Source organism: Typopeltis vanoorti, chromosome 18, assembly GCF_054136105.1.
Source record: "Typopeltis vanoorti isolate ZY-2024b chromosome 18, IOZ_Tvanoo_1.0, whole genome shotgun sequence".
In the NCBI taxonomy this organism is placed as follows: Eukaryota; Metazoa; Arthropoda; class Arachnida; order Uropygi; family Thelyphonidae; genus Typopeltis; species Typopeltis vanoorti.
Genome location: NC_143566.1, coordinates 73,242,889 through 73,261,105, shown reverse-complemented (window position 1 = coordinate 73,261,105; position 18,217 = coordinate 73,242,889).

Here is an 18,217-nt window from a genome sequence, read left to right as displayed (position 1 = left end):
ACATTACAAAAAATTGAAGAAATAATAATGGAAAGTTTGAACAAACCTTTTACTAAAAGTTACTGCAATTTTAAATAAATATTGTAAATATCAAATTGTAAATACGTTTCGAAATATGTAAAATACCAATAAGTACATTATTATTATTATCACTTATGTATAATTGTACGCAAATATTTCCTTGACATTTGTGCTGAATCTTTGCAGGGAGTAGAAATGTAATTAATTAACACTTTTAACTATATATTTGGAATAAATACTCTGTATATTTAAAGATGAACATAACATTTTAATTTGTTCAATAATTCTTACTATGAAACGTTTGGAATGCCTAGAAATATCTAGAGAGTAGCTTATAAATGTCTTAGAATTATTTAAGCATTCATAAACCAAATCTGTTGAATCTCATCGAAAATATTGGCTACCTATTGCCTGTTTCTTATTCTATTAATTTTGAAAAATATATTCATCAATAAATACCTAAAAAAGTCCAGTGTTTGGCTTGGATAGCACCTGTCTATTTCATTTACAGGTATGAAGGATAATAAATGAAAATTATTGGCCGACATCTCCTGTTAACAGCAGATGACTGCCGATAACTTCACAAGGACATTCATTGTTCTCACTATGCGTGACAGTACTGTTGCAAACAAATTATTAGACAAAAAATGCTAACAATTGACGGTCGTGTGGTGGTGTCACGTAATACATAATGGCTCAAGCTATGTACGTTCCATGTATTCCGCCCACTGCAGTACCATTTTTTCCTCCCATATGTACTGAATTATACAAAAGAATCCATCGAATGAGGTCACCATTCCATAGTATTGCAGTTTGAATAGAAACTTGAATTCACGAATTATAATCAATCGAAGTCTTTGCAACACAATGCGAGAAATACAAGAAAAAGTCATCTCCGGGCAGCAAAGAAGAAATCATTATATAAAATATATAGTGATTAATTTTAAAGATTTTGAAATTCATTCAAGCGTAATGCACGTCTTTCCTATAGAAGAACAATTATTGATTTGTTTGGCTGTGCTTCTTGCTACAGTAATAAAACCACGGATGAAATGCATTTATACTAATGGAAGTTATGAACAGAAGAACAGCTAATATCACGGCTGCTTGTTTTTGATGGAATAAAAAGGAACTTAACTTGATTTAAATGATTTTTGGTTGTAGCTCAGGAATCTGCTCACGAACTACACTTTTCAATTTGATAAATTCTGAAAATATTTTAATATTTTCGGATTTATTTTAATATATTAGTCCTAGGAACAAGGCCACTCTTATGCACAGGCATACGAGGCTCTAGCTAGGGGGGGTTCCAAACAATTTGGACAATTTAAGGGCCTCAAACAATAGGGAGAATCCCCGGAGCACTTCGGCCTCTTAATCCAACATCCAGTTTTGAGGAACGTCCGTAACCTGTTCACTGTATATATTCGGATATTTAGAACGATTGTCTAGTAGAAAGTCTTTTCTACATTTTAAAATTTCAATTTTATGGAAGCTTTTAATAAATATCGTTCCTCTTCCCTTGAGAGTTATGTAAATTGTGGATAAGCACTCGAAAATACTGACATTAGCAGCGTGGGATTAAGCGGAGTTGTCTTCCTCAAAGAAAGGTTTTCCCCCATCATACTGAGAAAATCGATCCCACAACATTCACAATACACTCGCATGTGTAATACTGATTACTATTAGAATGAACAAACTGTGGAATTGTCTACTGTATATTGTCGCATGCTTCTATCACGCATTTAAAAAATACGTGCAGTTGCTTTGTTGGTGTAAGGATAGCATGGATACACAATTACCGAGAATCGCGCTATTTCTTTGGGACTAGAAAGGTGTTAAAATTTATATATAAATAAATATAAATATTCTAACCTTTACCTTTATAAAAAATATGTGAATGAACTGTTTCTTCAACACAAGAGATAAGAGCATTCGATGATGATGTGATAAGACAGCAGGTGACAATACTCCTGTCGATAACTACTGAAGCCATTCTTATTCCTAATCGCAGCTAATATTACCTGTATTTTGATGACCACACACACAGACACAACACACAAAGTACAGTGGGTGGGTGGACTAAGGAGTTTGGATTTTTATTTCATGTATTTTCCCGAAAACCCTTCTCCAGAGACCTGACGTGTAACTTTAGCGCTTCACATCCAAGAAGTGGGGAAGAAATCTAATACCTGTCGATGAAATTCTCTACGGCGAGACTTAAACCCGTAGCTTGTTGATTGGAAGAAGGTTCAGTAACCACTCTCCAAACCAACCAAAGAACACACGGGATTTTTAACAGATGTAATAAACTACTTGGTTTTAGTAGAAACATAAAGAATATTTATAATAAAACTGGTGATTGATTGTTGATTGGGAAGACGTGAAATGTTACGTAATTTAACATCGATTCCTGAAATTGTTTTGTGCTAAATAAAGAAATGATGAAAATCATGAAACTTCTAAGAAATGCTTTCTAAATGGTAATTTATTTAAACTATTAGAAGCAGGCATGTATATTTTCGATTGGTTACTTAAAATTCTACTTTGATAAAAACCACTATCGATATGGGAAATTAAATTTAGCATACAATTTAAACTTCCTTTCACTGAAGGTGCTGCCAATTTTCTTTCATTTTGTGTACCTTGTCTTGTAGGATATCAGAAGGATTTCTCTCTTTATGTCCTCACAAGCAATTGTATGGTTACAAAATCTGCTTTAGTAATAATAATTATTATTAGATGGGACACCTCCAGGGAGTGCAAGGACTCCTCGAGGGAGGGCACTACTCTAACAACTTTCCACTCCACCACTCAGTCCACTAACTACAACGAACTGCAATTACTATTATCACCCACAACAAACGCCATCTACCACCCACCACCACCACCAGCATTTTCACAGATAATCACAAACATTCATGCCCATGGCGGGTTTCGAATCCCAAATCTTTTGGCTGAATCTAATCACTCGGCCAACGAGGAGGACAAAGTTTTGTTTTTCGCATTAATTCGAAATAGAAATACAGTGGTATCTCGCTAATTCGAACCTCTTTAGTCCGATGCCTCCAGTAATCCTAACTGCGGTTTGAATGAAAAAAAGTTTTATTTATTACGTATTATTATTTTGTGTACTATTATTTTTATTTAATAATTATTATTTTAGCTATTATTATTTTAACTATTATTATTTATTTTATTATTATTATTACAGTGCAGTAGAACTACGGTGATACACAAAAAAGAGGAAATTCAGAACGTTCATAATTTGGTTAAAAATATAAATCCAGATATTGAAATTTCACAAACAGATGTTACGGAATGGATTACAGGTCGAACCGAAAGTGAATTCGAAATCAAATCAGATGCTGAAATGATAAATATGACGTACAGAATGAATTAGAACATGATTATCACGATAAAGAACTCGAAGAAAAAATATTAAAACATGAAGACGCAGTTGACAGTTTTAATATGTGTATAAGCAGAATGATACGCCATTCCACAAATTTTTATTGCTAATGCAGCTCCGAGAAGAAGCATTCGAAAAACGTTTAGCTTCCAAGAAGCAAAAGAAAATCAGTGACTTATTTTACAAAGTAATAATAATAATAATAATAATAATAATAATAATAAAATTTGTGTGTTATTTTATGAAACATTTTTGTGTTTTGCACGAGATAGTGATATTTTTAAAGCAAATTCAGTTATGTACTGCAATTTTATTAAATCAGAATCCTCAACAATACATACAAACTAAATGTTTTACTAAAATAAATGTGTACTGTATTATTTTTTAAGTTTTGCATTACAGTACATTAGCTTTTTTTCTATCAGTTACCTCACTTATTTACAGAATTAAATTGATGTACCATTAGAATCTGATTATTTTTGTCTTAAACGCTAGTTATTGTTGTCTCTTGGGGGAAAATTCGCTAATACGAACTTTCCGCTAATCCGGCACGGTTTTTATTAGTTCGGATTAGCGAGATACCACTGTATTAAAATATTTCAGTACGAAATATTAATAAACAGTGATTAATTGGTTGATTTGTGATATTTTATTTATTTATTTATTATTTTCATCTTTGTCCATTAACGACATTAACCAAATGTCGTTAATGGACAATATTGAATTTATTTAATTATCCGTCCCCATTTCTGTAACCAAGGGAGAAAAAAGAATAGCAAACAAGTATTTTTATGATATCCGATGTTATGAAATGTATTATTTTTATTTAGCTGTATATATTTTCTTAGATATAAACTATAATTTATATAGAATTATATACTAAAATAAAGAGCCAAAAGGCTTCTGTTCGGCGATGCAAAATTATATAAGTGGATACTGGATTTTATATTCACTTTACTTCAAAATTATGTTATTTTAATTAATTTTTTATTTTAATTATAATGAAGAGTATTTAATTACTTTTTAAAAAAATTAGATCTTTCTTCTAATATTTATATATTATCTAGTTAACTCTGCTGTATTTTTGATTAAATGATAGAGATTGATGGAGAGGGAGGGAGAGAGAGAGAGAGAGAGAGAGATGCTGTCACTCACGAACGTGTTTTGTAAACTTATAGTATACTAGTACTATGGATGGACCAAGGATTTCTTCTATTTATATATTTGTATTTTTATTTATTTATTACATACCCAGGGAAACCCTGCTCTAGATATCAAACATGTTACTCCTCAAGCCACCGCAGACCTACAATAAGCGAGGACGTGATCTATAACCGTGTGAAGAAATTCATCTCCCACCTAAAGACAGTTACAAACCCATGTCCACCTCGGAATTCGAACTCACAGCCTGCTAGTTACAGTGCGGATAGTCTAAAAACATGGCCATCTAGGCAAATAGTTTGATGATGATGATTTGGATGAACAAAATTTAAGCGGTATTGTTTGAATGATAACAGAAAATGCTGATGATCCCATTTAGAGAAGAAGGAGGAGTTATTCTTAGATTAAAAATTAAAACAAAAAACAGGAAAAGCAATCTGCAGGAATCGACAATATTCCATCAGAAGTGCTACATGACACACACACACACACACACACACACACACACACACACACACACACACACACACACACACACACACACACACACACACACACACACACACACACACACACACACACATAAAGGATCCCTTGAGAGGGATCCTTTACGTCCTCAACGGGATTACAAACCAGATCTAATCAAAGGACATCGTTGAAACCGTCTAAGCTACGGAAGTTCTCATTCTGCATATTTGTGTGTTTTCCCTAAATGCAATGACTGGAAGGGCAACAATGACACGTGACTTGGGAATTATTATAGAACAAAGTGATTGTTTTCAGAATTAGAACAGTGCGCTCGCGTGTGCGTGTGTGTTTTCTCAAGATGTAATATATGTAACCACTCAAGATGATTACATATTTGAACACCTGCTTGATACCAAATGATTCCCAATCAGTGTTATAAGCAAATCTGTGACATGACACATTCGTCTTATAATTGGGGACGTCTGAATTCCGTGTGCATAAAAATGTTCTATGCGTTCCTCTTCATTCATGCAACGTGTTCGACAAAGAGAATTAGATCCTCTTCATGAGATGGAATGACCATAATTAAGCCACAGCAATATTTAGGCTAAAATTAGGTCTTAGATGAACAGGTAAAGCAATTTAAGTGGTATGTGATGGAACTCAAATCACATACCACTTAAGAACTGTTTAAAACAAAAATTGCCTCCCCTATTTGGCAAGTCTTCGCTTATTCTCATGATCCTGATACGATAAAAAGAACGAAGAAATAAAAGAATTATAAACGAATAAATAAGGAAAGGAATAAATAAAGGAGTAGTTACCTCTAATCAATTAAGAAAAATGTTTTCTTTTTCTCACATTTTAAAAAGTAAATATTGTAAATGCGTGATAGCATTCTAAGGAAAAAAAGAAAGAAAAAAACCAAGTACTCCTCACGAACTGCCAAGAAAACAAATATAAAATTTGCAGAGCTACAGTAATTATACTGTACATCAAAATATGACAAATAAAATAACTGTGGGAGTTCAACAATTTCATATATATATATATGGAGGCACAGGGCTAACCACCTTATCCTCGATACGGTAGCGGTTAAATGTAGAAAAATCCTCGACACCACAAGATAAAAGAGGAGCGAAGGAATAAGATGATATACATAACAAAACGAAAACGTTTTTTTCAATACGGTGTCGTTGAAACTTACTGAGCTAAGGAGGATCTTGTGCGAAACACATCAAATAATATTTTAACATCGTGATTTTTATGTTATAAGATTTATTCTGCTCTTTTAAGTAGTTCGCCATAATGGGTAGAAAACTATTCGAATAAAATATTTAAAAAAACTGGTTAAATACAATTATATTGTATCATTAATTGTATTAAATTGTACTTACCAGCCAGTATAGATTATATTATTGTATACGAAAATCAAGGAATGTTTAAAAGTATTTAAATTTAAAATTAAAATATTATTTATCTAACGGTTTTTTTATAGAAATTGCCTACATTTATATCGTGGGGAATTGCATCTATTTGATTGCGCAATTTGCGCAATCAAAGAGATGCAATTCAACCTCGATATAAATACTCATAAAACGCTATTCAATCTCGGAATTCCATCCGAGGTTGAATAGCACAGTCTTAAATCTCTACATTTCTTCCATCGCAGTGATCAATGTAATGCGTGACCTCAATAGCCACTGTCAGTATTGTTTCCGTTATAATGACCTTTGGAGTGAGAACTATGTTGTTTTTAATAGCGGTCATTAGCCAATCAGAAGTTGGTGTCCTCACTGTAAATTATTGAGCGTTTTGAACATCAGGTTGTTCGTGGATATTCATGAACTTTGACACTTCGTTAGAATATTAATTGCCTTACAGTTTAAACAAGGAATGGGTCGAGTTGAGTTTTTTCTAGCAGTTCTAAATGTAATGGCATTAAATAATTAATATTGTTTAATACTAAATTAAGGAATGTAAAGATATCAGAGCTTTCCGTTGGTTTAAACGAGCCGCCTGTGTTGGAAAGATCCGGGTTCGAATCCCGTATGTGTTACGAGGAACCTTTATCAGACGTTTTCAACCAAACGGTGAGTTAGCCTGTCTTATATGAAGGGGTAGGGTTTTTTCCTCCCCGAAACTCGGGTTTTTCGTCCCTCAAAGAGGCAAACCGGCTGGAAGAACTCACGCGATGGAGACATAGGACATTTCGGAAATAAGGATTAATGAATCTATTCCGTCAGATATGGTTTCGAATATCTGGACAGTGAAGTGTGAATCGAGTATAAGCATAAAAAAAAAAAGGAAAGACATGGCTAGTACTGCATAAAAATGTTACCCAATAACATTTGATAGCAAGAAAAATGTGTGAAAAATTGAGAGCAGCGCCCTCTATTATATATCCAGAGTACTGTTTCCATGAGTGTTCATTCTCATTTTGGCAATTCGAATAATTTATTAAAAATTTGTGCCATGTTTATATTCCAAATTATTAAAATTGAAAAAATCTTTGACACTCTACCCAGGAGCTGCATATTCGCCTTTTATTAGCGCTTAAATTTGGATTCATATTTTTATAAAATTTTCTAAAACACCATATTCTCTAGTAAACTTTTGAATGTTTCCAAGTTAATTTTTATACTGACTTTAAAATATGGCTGGATCTATAATGTTCTTCGTTGTAATGTGTTGATGCTGCAAAATAACATTGGTTCGTTATAATGCTTTCAACGAAATAGTGTTTCAACCCACAGGGAGAGTTTAAATCCCATTGTATTCATTAATTTTTTTTTCTTTAATTGGAGAACATCACCAAACGTATTGACTTATAGACCACGTTTGGTGTGTAGAGCAATGGAACCTGACTGTTATATCCTTTTTTTCTTTTTTTTTCGATAGGTTTAAATTTAAAATCATCCGTTAATGAAATTAACCACAGAATATTCACTTAAAATATATATAATAATAATTTGTATTCCAATTAGCATTAACTGAAAAATATTGAAATGGTTTTATGAGTCGCATTCCTTCTTTGTTTAAAGTATTATAACGAACCAGTGTTATTTAAGTCACTAATAGTTTGCATTTATTCTCTGAACCCTTAGTAAGTTAAACTGTGTAACTTATTCAAGAATAATTTAAATTTAAATGTCAATAAAATTAAGTTAACCTTTCATTAAAACTTACACTTAACCATAAGCATAAGATTTATTTTGTTATCAAATGTTTTTTTTTCACTAAAGACTGGCAAAAGTTTTATTTCTATCTTCACATCCGATTATGCAAATGGTGTATGATGTTGCTATTATTAAAATTAATAACATTTTCTTATAATCAATATTTATTAATGATTTTTGTAACTCTATTCATTAGCTTTAATTTTATATATATTATCAAGAATCGCTTTTAGTTCTGAGTCAGCACTTACACAGATGGAGGAATGAGCAAAATAGTACGAAAACGGTCTCATTAGACCTCTGAAACTAAATCTAAAGAGGGCGGCACTAAATCTATCGAAACTGTTTCTAGAATAGTCAATAGATTTAGCTATTGACTACTTTTGAAATGGTACTTTGTGGGTTTTTTTCTATTAAAGGAAATGTCTGTAGGAAAAAAAAAAAATATATATATATATATATATACTAATGAATGGAGGACTAAAGTGATTTTCGGTTCACAAGGCCTCAAGACTGCTACAGTGTTGGCCTCCTTTCTTGGTATTTTCGAGCCTTCCTCCATAAGATCACAATAAGCTTATTCAGAGTGATGGAAATAAAATATAAACCATACAAAAAATGATCTACGTTTCCTTATAGTCCTTATAAGGACTGGCTTAAAGGGGCGAAGCAAGAATGCTTTTCATATTCCCCGTTATCTGTAGAGGATAGTGTAGGGATAAGGTGTTATTGAGCTATTAAAGCTCTAATCATGGCAGGGAGAGTAACAGCAATAGCCGAGCCTCAGCTATAACTTCATTGGCTACAGCATTGCCATCCATTACCCTCCAAGGGTATTGGATTAAATGAATCAATCACCGCATCTAACGGTCAATTGATTCCAACCAATCAAATAAATCAACCCAATCATGATCCACGTTTAAAGCTCTGATCATGGCGGGAGGGTAACAGCGATTGCCGAGCCTCAGTTAGAACTTCATTGGCTGCAGCATTACCATCCATTACCCTCCAAGAAGCTGATCCACGTTTAATAAAAACATGAGCTATTTAAATAGCTTACATATTAGCATATAACTGGTGTGGGAAAAAAATTCTACAAATAGATATTTTTGAAATATTTTCTTAAAAGTTTCCATTGTTTTTCGTTTAATATTTCTATAAATGATATAATATATTAACATATTGACATAAATTGTTAGCCTTTAATAATTCTTTAGATGATTTAACTAAATTCATAACTTAAAAACTCAGGTGAAATGAACCCAATAGCCAAGTGCAAACAATAAAAATACAATAGGAAAGAGGAACCGAGAAATATAATCCAAGTTATTTTTTTTCTCTAGTGAAAGTAATTTCTTCCAAAAAGGTATTTTCTCTTTCTTGTTTTGAAGGGAGGCGCATCCCCTTGAGTCCGAATCCTTCGTATTGTTTCGAACATCGAACGAACTGGACTGATGAAATAATCGGGCATTTTTTGAAGAGGCAGTAGATGTCTGCTTATCGGAGATAAAATTCAAATTAGAACCACAAAATTGTTAATATGAAAGTTCAACAACTTGCAATTTTAATAAACTTATATTATTACATTTACATTCAATACAAAACGCAAGCATACAAAAACCATGTGATTAATTTAAGAGATGAAAGGGAAATAAGAAAAATAATCATTCCGAATTACTGGAATTTAATTGCTTACCCGTTTTGCGTGTATGTTATAAGCAACAGCGTATTCAATCAGAGAAATAAACACCATAACGATGCACATAAACAACCAAACATCCAAGGCTCTCAAGTAATTGACAGGTGGAAAACCCATCTTGGATTGAAATATCAACGTGGTCAGAGACAGCAGAGAAGTCACTCCTAAGGTCACACGAGCTGGTGTTGAGGTGACATCGATCCAAAAGGTCACCCAAGACATGATTACTATGAGACAGGATGGAATGTAAGTGCTCACTATGGTCCCCGTTAAAAAACGCACAAAAATGAATTGAGCGACCAAACTGGTGAAAGTGCCTGTAAAAAAAAAAAAATCAATAAGAGAACTATTTTTAATATTGTGGATTTTTTTTTATTTGAATATTTATATATTGATTTAAATTTATATATTTATATTTAATAACCAAATAAATAAATATATTATATGTTTATATCAATTATATTGTGTATGGTGTACCACAGCAGGAATGGACCAATCTTATTTAATATTTATATCAATAACCAAATACCAAATAATATCCTAAAAGCTATCACAAGTATATATGAAAATAATCAAATACAAATAACATTAAATCACCAGCTATCATATACGACAGAGATAAACCAAGGGGTCCGACAGGGATGTCCCCTCTCAGCAACTCTTTTTAACATCTACTTAAATGAAATAATAATAAAATGGAATAAAACTTTCCATCAAGGAATTAAACTTTCTCCTACAGTAAACTTAAACACTCTCCTCTTTGCCGATGACCAAATAATAATTACAAATTCTGAAGATAACTTACAGAAAGCTATTTTAGATCTAAATGAGATAGCCAAAGATTATGGTATGATAATATCAACGGAAAAATCAAAAACTGTGGCCTTTAAAGGACAAGATCCAGCAAGAACTAAAATAGTAATAGATGACAAGATCTTAGAACAGGTGAATTCATTTAACTACCTAGGATGTATGATCACAAATGAAAATGAAAAAGATATAAACGTAAAAATTTCAAAATATTTATAAATAACAGGTGTAATTAACTCTATATTTAAGCCAAACCTAGTTCAAAAACAAACCAGGCTAAAAGTACACAATACATTAGCCTTACCGGTCTTAATGTATGGAAGAGAAATCTGGACAATAAAAGAAAAATACAAACAAAGATTCATAACAGCAGAAATGAAGTTTATGAGAAAAACTGCAAAGTATACCCTATTTGATCACAAAAGAAATGAAGAAATTATGAAAGAATTAAACCAGAAACCAGTAATAGAAAAAAATTAAAAATATATAAACATAAATGGATGGAACACGTTCAAAGAATGAAAACAGAAAGATTACCAAAACAAGCCTTAAAGTGCAAGCCATTATGGAAAAGAAAACCAGGACGTCCTCTTAAACGATTCAACGATGACTTCTAAGGCCGGAACAGGCCATACTAGGCTTAAATCCTTGATACGCATGATGATGATGATGATGATTTATATCAATGACTTCTGCAATATTAAACTAAACAGTACAATAGATATACTGCAGATGATGCAGCCCTAATTTTCTAATTTTCTGTACTCAGCCGAACAAATGCAAACCATAGTGAATGCTGATTTTTGAAAAGTAACAAATTGGTTCCAGTCAAATAAACTTGGTATGAATGTCTCTAAAACTAAATATATATGAACTTCAATTTGCGAAATATAACAGGCATATCAAAATCTTTTTGTTATTTTCTGATTTAAGTAGGAGGTCAGTTTCATAGCTCTTTATGAGAGAATGTGGAAATTTTCTATTCGTAATGGAAAACCAGTTATATAAAACCTTATCGTAACATTCACCACCGTGAATATAATGGGTTTTACTTGGTAAATTAATTACCATAAATTAATTACTATTACTGACCTTCTGGCCATTTTTGTTCTTCTTTGAAACTTTTAGGAGGTGCAATGGAAAATTGCAGAGGATGAATATTATTTGTGATGGAAATGTTCTCAAGTTCAACTTCAGGACTGCTGTCTTCTCCGATCCAGTGTAACTTCACTTTTGAGTCATCATTCATTACTGCAACATGAAAAAATAATATTAGAGTGAAAGTACATTGATATTAGTTTTACTATTTACATGATGTTGCCAACCCTTTCCTGTTTAAGGGATTACGATGATGCCAAACATGATAAATTGGAATAATCGTGAACACTTTTGAAATGTCTACAGGCGTGTGTCTTAGCAGAGTACTAGAAATTTGAGAGAAGTTCTCTTGGTGAGTCCGATGAATAACTAACATATAGTTGTGTCAGTTATTCATCGAATTCACAAGAGAGAGAGAGAGAGAGAGAGAGAGAGAGAGAGAGAGAGAGAGAGAGAGAGAGAGAGAGAGAGAGAGAGAGAGAGAGATTTTATTTATTTATTCATTTATTTAATTTGTTAAAATATACATTAGACGATAGGTAACAATGACTATTTACATATTATAAGTATATAAGTATATATATTACAGAGAAAGAAACATTTTTCTTTTGGGTATACAATAGAGAATGCAATAAATGAATTCAAATTTACAGTTTAGTTTCAGTCTGAGTTATCTTTCAGGTGAAGCGTATTGTAGTCGGCAATCTAGAATAAGGTACCAGTTGGTTTCCACTCCTCTATGAATTTCGCGAAAATTCTTGTTTCTTAGAAGTACTCAAGTTCCAGTGAAAGCCTGCTTTTTAGTTTCCGACGGAGGATATACATCAGGGTTTGAGCAGTTTCAGTGATGGATGGGTGCTGGTTATTTCTTGTCTGTTTTAGGTAGAAGCTGTAGATGACGGCCTTAGCGCAGATGAAGAGGAAATTCCATGTTCTGTGTCTGTTTTCTTCTGTGTGGACTAATTCCAGTAGTTTTCTTGGCTGTGTGCGTAGTTACAGGTGCTAGAGGCAGTATTCAGGACATAGGTGATCATCACTTTGTGTTTTTCTTCGGTTACTGCAATTGCCTCTTCATTTCGGACTATTACAGAGAACGTCATAGGCATATGCTGATAGGGTAATTTTTTGATGTGTCTCTATTATGCTGGTTCGTTTGGAGATGACGGTGTCGTAAAGAAGGGTTCTATGGTCAGTGTGTATAATTGTCCGGAGAGGGGACATCCTTGTTTGATCCCTCGAGAGTATGACAAAGTGCGAGTGAGCATGTTATTTATTTTTAAACAGAAGTGTGCATCTCTGTAAAGCAATTGCACTGTTTCAATGATGAGAGGACCATACCCAAATGCCTTTAGAACTTCATAAAGGTACTCGTGCTCTACCCTGTCGAAAGCCTTCTCCTGATCAAGGCTGACGAGTGCTAGGTTTTCATGTTGGCTGTTTGCGGTGTGTATGAGATATCTTATTAAATGGAGGTTATCATGTATTGATCTACCTGGGACAGAGTGCATTTGATGTTGGCCAATAACGTCCAATAATTCCAATAACTTGTTGGTTTTATTCAGTTTGCTATAACTTTGGAAATGATTTTGCGATCAGTATTACTTAGGGAGATTGGACGTCAGTTTCGAATATCCGTGTGGTATCCCTTCTTTGGTATTAATTGTGCTACTGAGGTCGTGACGGATTGTGGGAGCCCATTGATGTAGGCTTCTTGCAGTGTTTTGAGGAGAAGTGGTCCGAATTGATTCCACAAGACTTGGAAAAACTCTTACGTGATCCCATCAAGGCCAGGAGATTTGTTCTTTGGCAAAGATGTCCATGCGGTTTTCAGTTCATCTAGCGTGATTTTGTTTTCTAGGTGGTTCCGATGTGTTGCAGAGATTTTTTTTTGTTTCTTTCAGTGTTTCGTGAATGGCATGATGGGATGTTCCTGCAATGCTGTATGCATTCTTGTAGGATTGTAGGATTTCAGAGGTGATTTTACTTGGATCTTCTGTGAAGCTGTCATCTTGAAGTTTGATAGCAGAGATGGAGTTTGCTGCCTGGCATTTTTTCTAAAGAGAAAAAATATTTTGTACGGGCATCTGAAAGATTTATTTGTGTATGCCGCGATTAAGTAGGGCACCTTTTGCCGATAATTCTGCCTGTCTTTGCATGGCTTGGAAGGAAGAATGATATTCAGGGCTTTCGTCTTGGAGATAATTGAGCTGTTCTTCAAGTTGTCGGATTCTAATGTTCCTCTGTTGATTTTTCTGGTGACTGTAGATCTGCTTGAAGGATTTTATTTGTAACTTTAGTTGGGCCACCATGTTTTCATTGGTTCAGTATCCCCTTCAGGTGAGTGTGATTGATTATTAACACCTGAGTGTTTTGTATGTGATCTGGATCTTTCAGGAGGGTATTGTTGAAGATCCAATAGGCACTCCTTGGTTTGGATGCTTCCAAAGATAATGAAAGTTGTAACTTGACGAAGCAATGATATGAGATGTAGGAAGGAATGTATGAGATGTTTCTAACTAGAGAAACAGTGTGTTTGTTAATGTAGTATCTGTCACGTCGTGCTTTGTAGAGTGGTCTGTTAGTTGCTGTGATTGCTGACCTCCATGTGTAGGACTTCTTTTCTGGATGTTGATGCCGAAAGCCGCCAATGAGTTCTTTTTTATTTATAGGTGTTTGAAGTTGGTTTATTAATGAACTGCGATGCTCAGTACATTGAAGTCTGTCTTTTTCTTGGTCAAGAGTGCAATTAAAGACCTCCTTGGCTATTATGATATGTTCTTGGTCAATGCTGGAAAGATGGTTTGAATGAAATCCAAAATTTGGATGCCATAGAATCCTGCTATGGTATGTAAGTATTGAACACATGCAGGGTATTATGGGTGGGTGCTTTTATGTGGGCATACAAGGCGTATCCTTGTATATCATCAATCAATTTTAGTTTGTAGGGAGTTTGATGACGTACTCCTAAGCTGACTCCTGCTCCATGATGCTGTTGGGTTGCAGAGTGATGTAAGTCATAAGGCCACTCTGCCCATCTTTTAGATAATTTGGAAGAGGAGTTTATATTTGTTTCCTGCAGAAGTAATAGGTCTATATGATGTTTTTGTACCTGGTCAACGACTATTCTGTTGCGTAAAGCAGAGGCACATCCTCTTGCATTGAGAGAAAAAAGGCTCAAAGACATTATGTTTATGAAAGTTTAATTGTAGGTTGAATCTAATATTGATCCTGATATTGTGTTTGTAGCCCATTAATCAGGTAGTAGATTCGCTTACTCCTGTTAATCTCTGCTCTGCCCTTTTTACATTTTAATTTTCAGTGTAGATCCTGAAGTTGGGATTCTTGTGGTGTATTTAAGGGCTATAGTTAATTTGTGAGGGGAGCCTCGCACATTCTGTATGAAGAATAACAGCTGCTTCATGGTTAGGGGACCCTCAGTGTGGGGAAGTTCCCCCTCAGCTTCTTCCTCCTCTAAGTCGTCATGTGGGAGTACAGATTCATCATCGTCTGGGAACTCTCTTTCTGCTTAGCTGGCTGCAGGTGATGGAAGGCCATTTTGAGTAGTTTCTTCTATTGGATGAGGTTTTGATTTAGTGTGAGGCTGGGTTGGTGATTCTGGTTGTTGTGTCCGGGGATTGCTTTTAATTTGTTCATCCGAGTCATTTCTACTGGGAAGATCCGTGATTTGATGCTGTTTGTGCCGTGAGACTTCGTTATCATAGCCTTGGATCTCATTAGTTGTGGAAATACTTTCTGAAAATGAAAGCTGTGCCGAACAAAGCGGCCTTTTGCAGCTGCCCAATTTTTAATCCATATAACTCGAGTGCTTTTAGATGTTTTTTTTTTCAATGTTTTAGGGATGGCGCCTAAAGCACCTATTATTATGGGAACAACTTTCGTTTTCTTTTGCCAGATTCGTTCAACTTCGATTTGCAAATCGCGATATTTTGTAATTTTTTCATTTTCTTTGTTGTCAATCTGACTATCTCCTGGAACTGATATTTCAATAATCGTAAGACCTTTGTTTTCACTTTTTTCAACCACTGTAATATCGGGTGTATTACATTCCAAGCTTTTGTCAGTCTGGATTTTGAAATCCCAGAGTGTATATATATACATATATATATATATATATATATATATATATATATATACAGGGTGTTCGGGATAAATTTGACAGTTTCGTAAGGAAAAAGAAAATCTTCTTTGTATCTATTAAATTTAATGAATTGACAAAAAAACATTACAGGCAGAGTTAATTACAATACTATCAACAAGATTTACTCAAAATAACCACCATTAGCATCGATCACAGCTTCAATTCTGCTTCGGAACCTCGAACAAGCTGATGCTACAGTCTCCCTGGGAAGGGCCGCAAAAACTGTTTTAATTTTATCCATTAACTGGGCTTTTGTATTACTGGAAGTGCGATTGGTGTCTTTTTCAACTGCGCCCCATACAAAATAATCCATGAGGTTAAGGTCTGGGGAGTTTGGAGGCCAAACATTTGGACTGGTGAAGTCGTAGAAATTTTCAGACAACCATTTTTGACTTTTCCCAGAGGTGTGGCAAGGGGCCGAATCCTGCTGCCATACATACGGCCTACCATTGGCTACCCTTGTTATCCAGGGCTTGACTACAGTTAGCAACTCCACGAACAAAGCCCGAATTCCAATGCCAGGGTTCTTAAACACCTGTTCCTGCAGATTTGCGAGGAATTCTGCTGTACGAACGCAATCAGATCGTCTGCTAGGGATCTTTCTTCTTGCTACATCCTCGTAGTCACCATTGCAAGTCTCTAGTTCATGCCTGATTGTTTTTACTGTATTCAGGGAGCATTGGGCAGCAGTCGTAATATCCTTATTTTGATGGCGGGCACGAATCATCATGATACAAGTTATTCTCTTCCATGATTCAGGTGGGTTCCAGCTATCCATCCTTTCTGACATCTTGTATATGAATGAAGAAGGGTCCAAACTTTTAAATGAAGAGAAGTGTGTGTTAATACATGTAACTTACGGAAAAATATAATTAATTATAAATATGTCAAATTTATCCCGAACACCCTGTATATATATGTGAGGATTATAACACAATGACATTTATTTGAAAAAACGCAACATGTTTCGTCAAGAATGACTTCATCAGGCGATAAGAACATAGAAAGATATTAAAAGACACTGAAATTAACATTGACACACTCTAAAGCTATACAATTACAAAGCCATAATATTCGACTGTAAATTACAGTTATTATGAGCTTGAACTACAGTCCGAGTTAAAGTTTTATTGTTGTACACCTGTGCGTGTGTGGAATCACGCGATCTCCAGTATCTAATAGTAGAGTTGAAAGAGTCAGGCAAATTATAGCTAAGATTGTTATTCATGTGAAAAGGGTCCAAGGTGATTTCCTTTGACTCGACAATGCGGCGCTCTACCTCATCATGGCAGATGTGTAGGTTTGAAGTTGATGTCCAATTTATTTCATGTTGGTGGCTTTCGTTGTTCGTGTTTTTTGAAAGCAGGACATGGCTTGACAGAGCAGTTGCTCTGGTTCTTTTGTATAAACAATGTCGCGCCGGTGCTCTTCGAGCGTAGTAATGTAGATTTCTCTGTCATCCATAGTAAGGCTTTCCGCATTCACAAGTGACCTTGTATACACCTGGGAATTGTAGAAGGTTGTGAGGTTGTTTATAGTTGTTGAAGCGTGATCTTATTTTTGGCATAGTCGAGTAGCACGTTTTTATGTTAAACTTCTTTAGAATTCTACTCAGCTTTTTGGATAGTGTGCTGATATATGGCAAGACGATATGACCTTTGGAGTCGTCCTGTGTCTCTACGTTGCTACGTTGACGGTGGGATAACTGGTTGTTAATATTTTTTAGAGAGTAGCCATTGTTTTTAAAGGTCCATTTAAGATGTTGTAGTTCCTTTTTCAGTTCTTCTTCATCCGACAGTACAGATCTTGCACGATTCGCTAGAGTTGATATAATACCCAACTTTTGTGCTGGATGGTGATGGGATGACGCATGCAAATATCTGTCTGTATGAGTTGGCTTTCTAAATATAGAGACTTTAACTGATTCAGGCGTCTTGGCGAGTTTAACATCTAGGAAACAGATGGAACTATTTTCTTCAATCTCCATAGTCAATTTTATATCTTGATGGCAGTTGTTTAAGTGGTCGAGAAACTTGTGAAGATTCTCAGTGCCATGCTCCCATATGAGGAATATATCGTCCACATATCTAAGCCAAATTTTCGGTTTTAAAGTAAAAGAGGAGATTGCTTTTTGTTCAAAGTCCTCGAAAAAAATGTTGGTTAACACAGGAGAGAGGGGACTTCCCATAGCCAATCCTTTGACCTGTTTA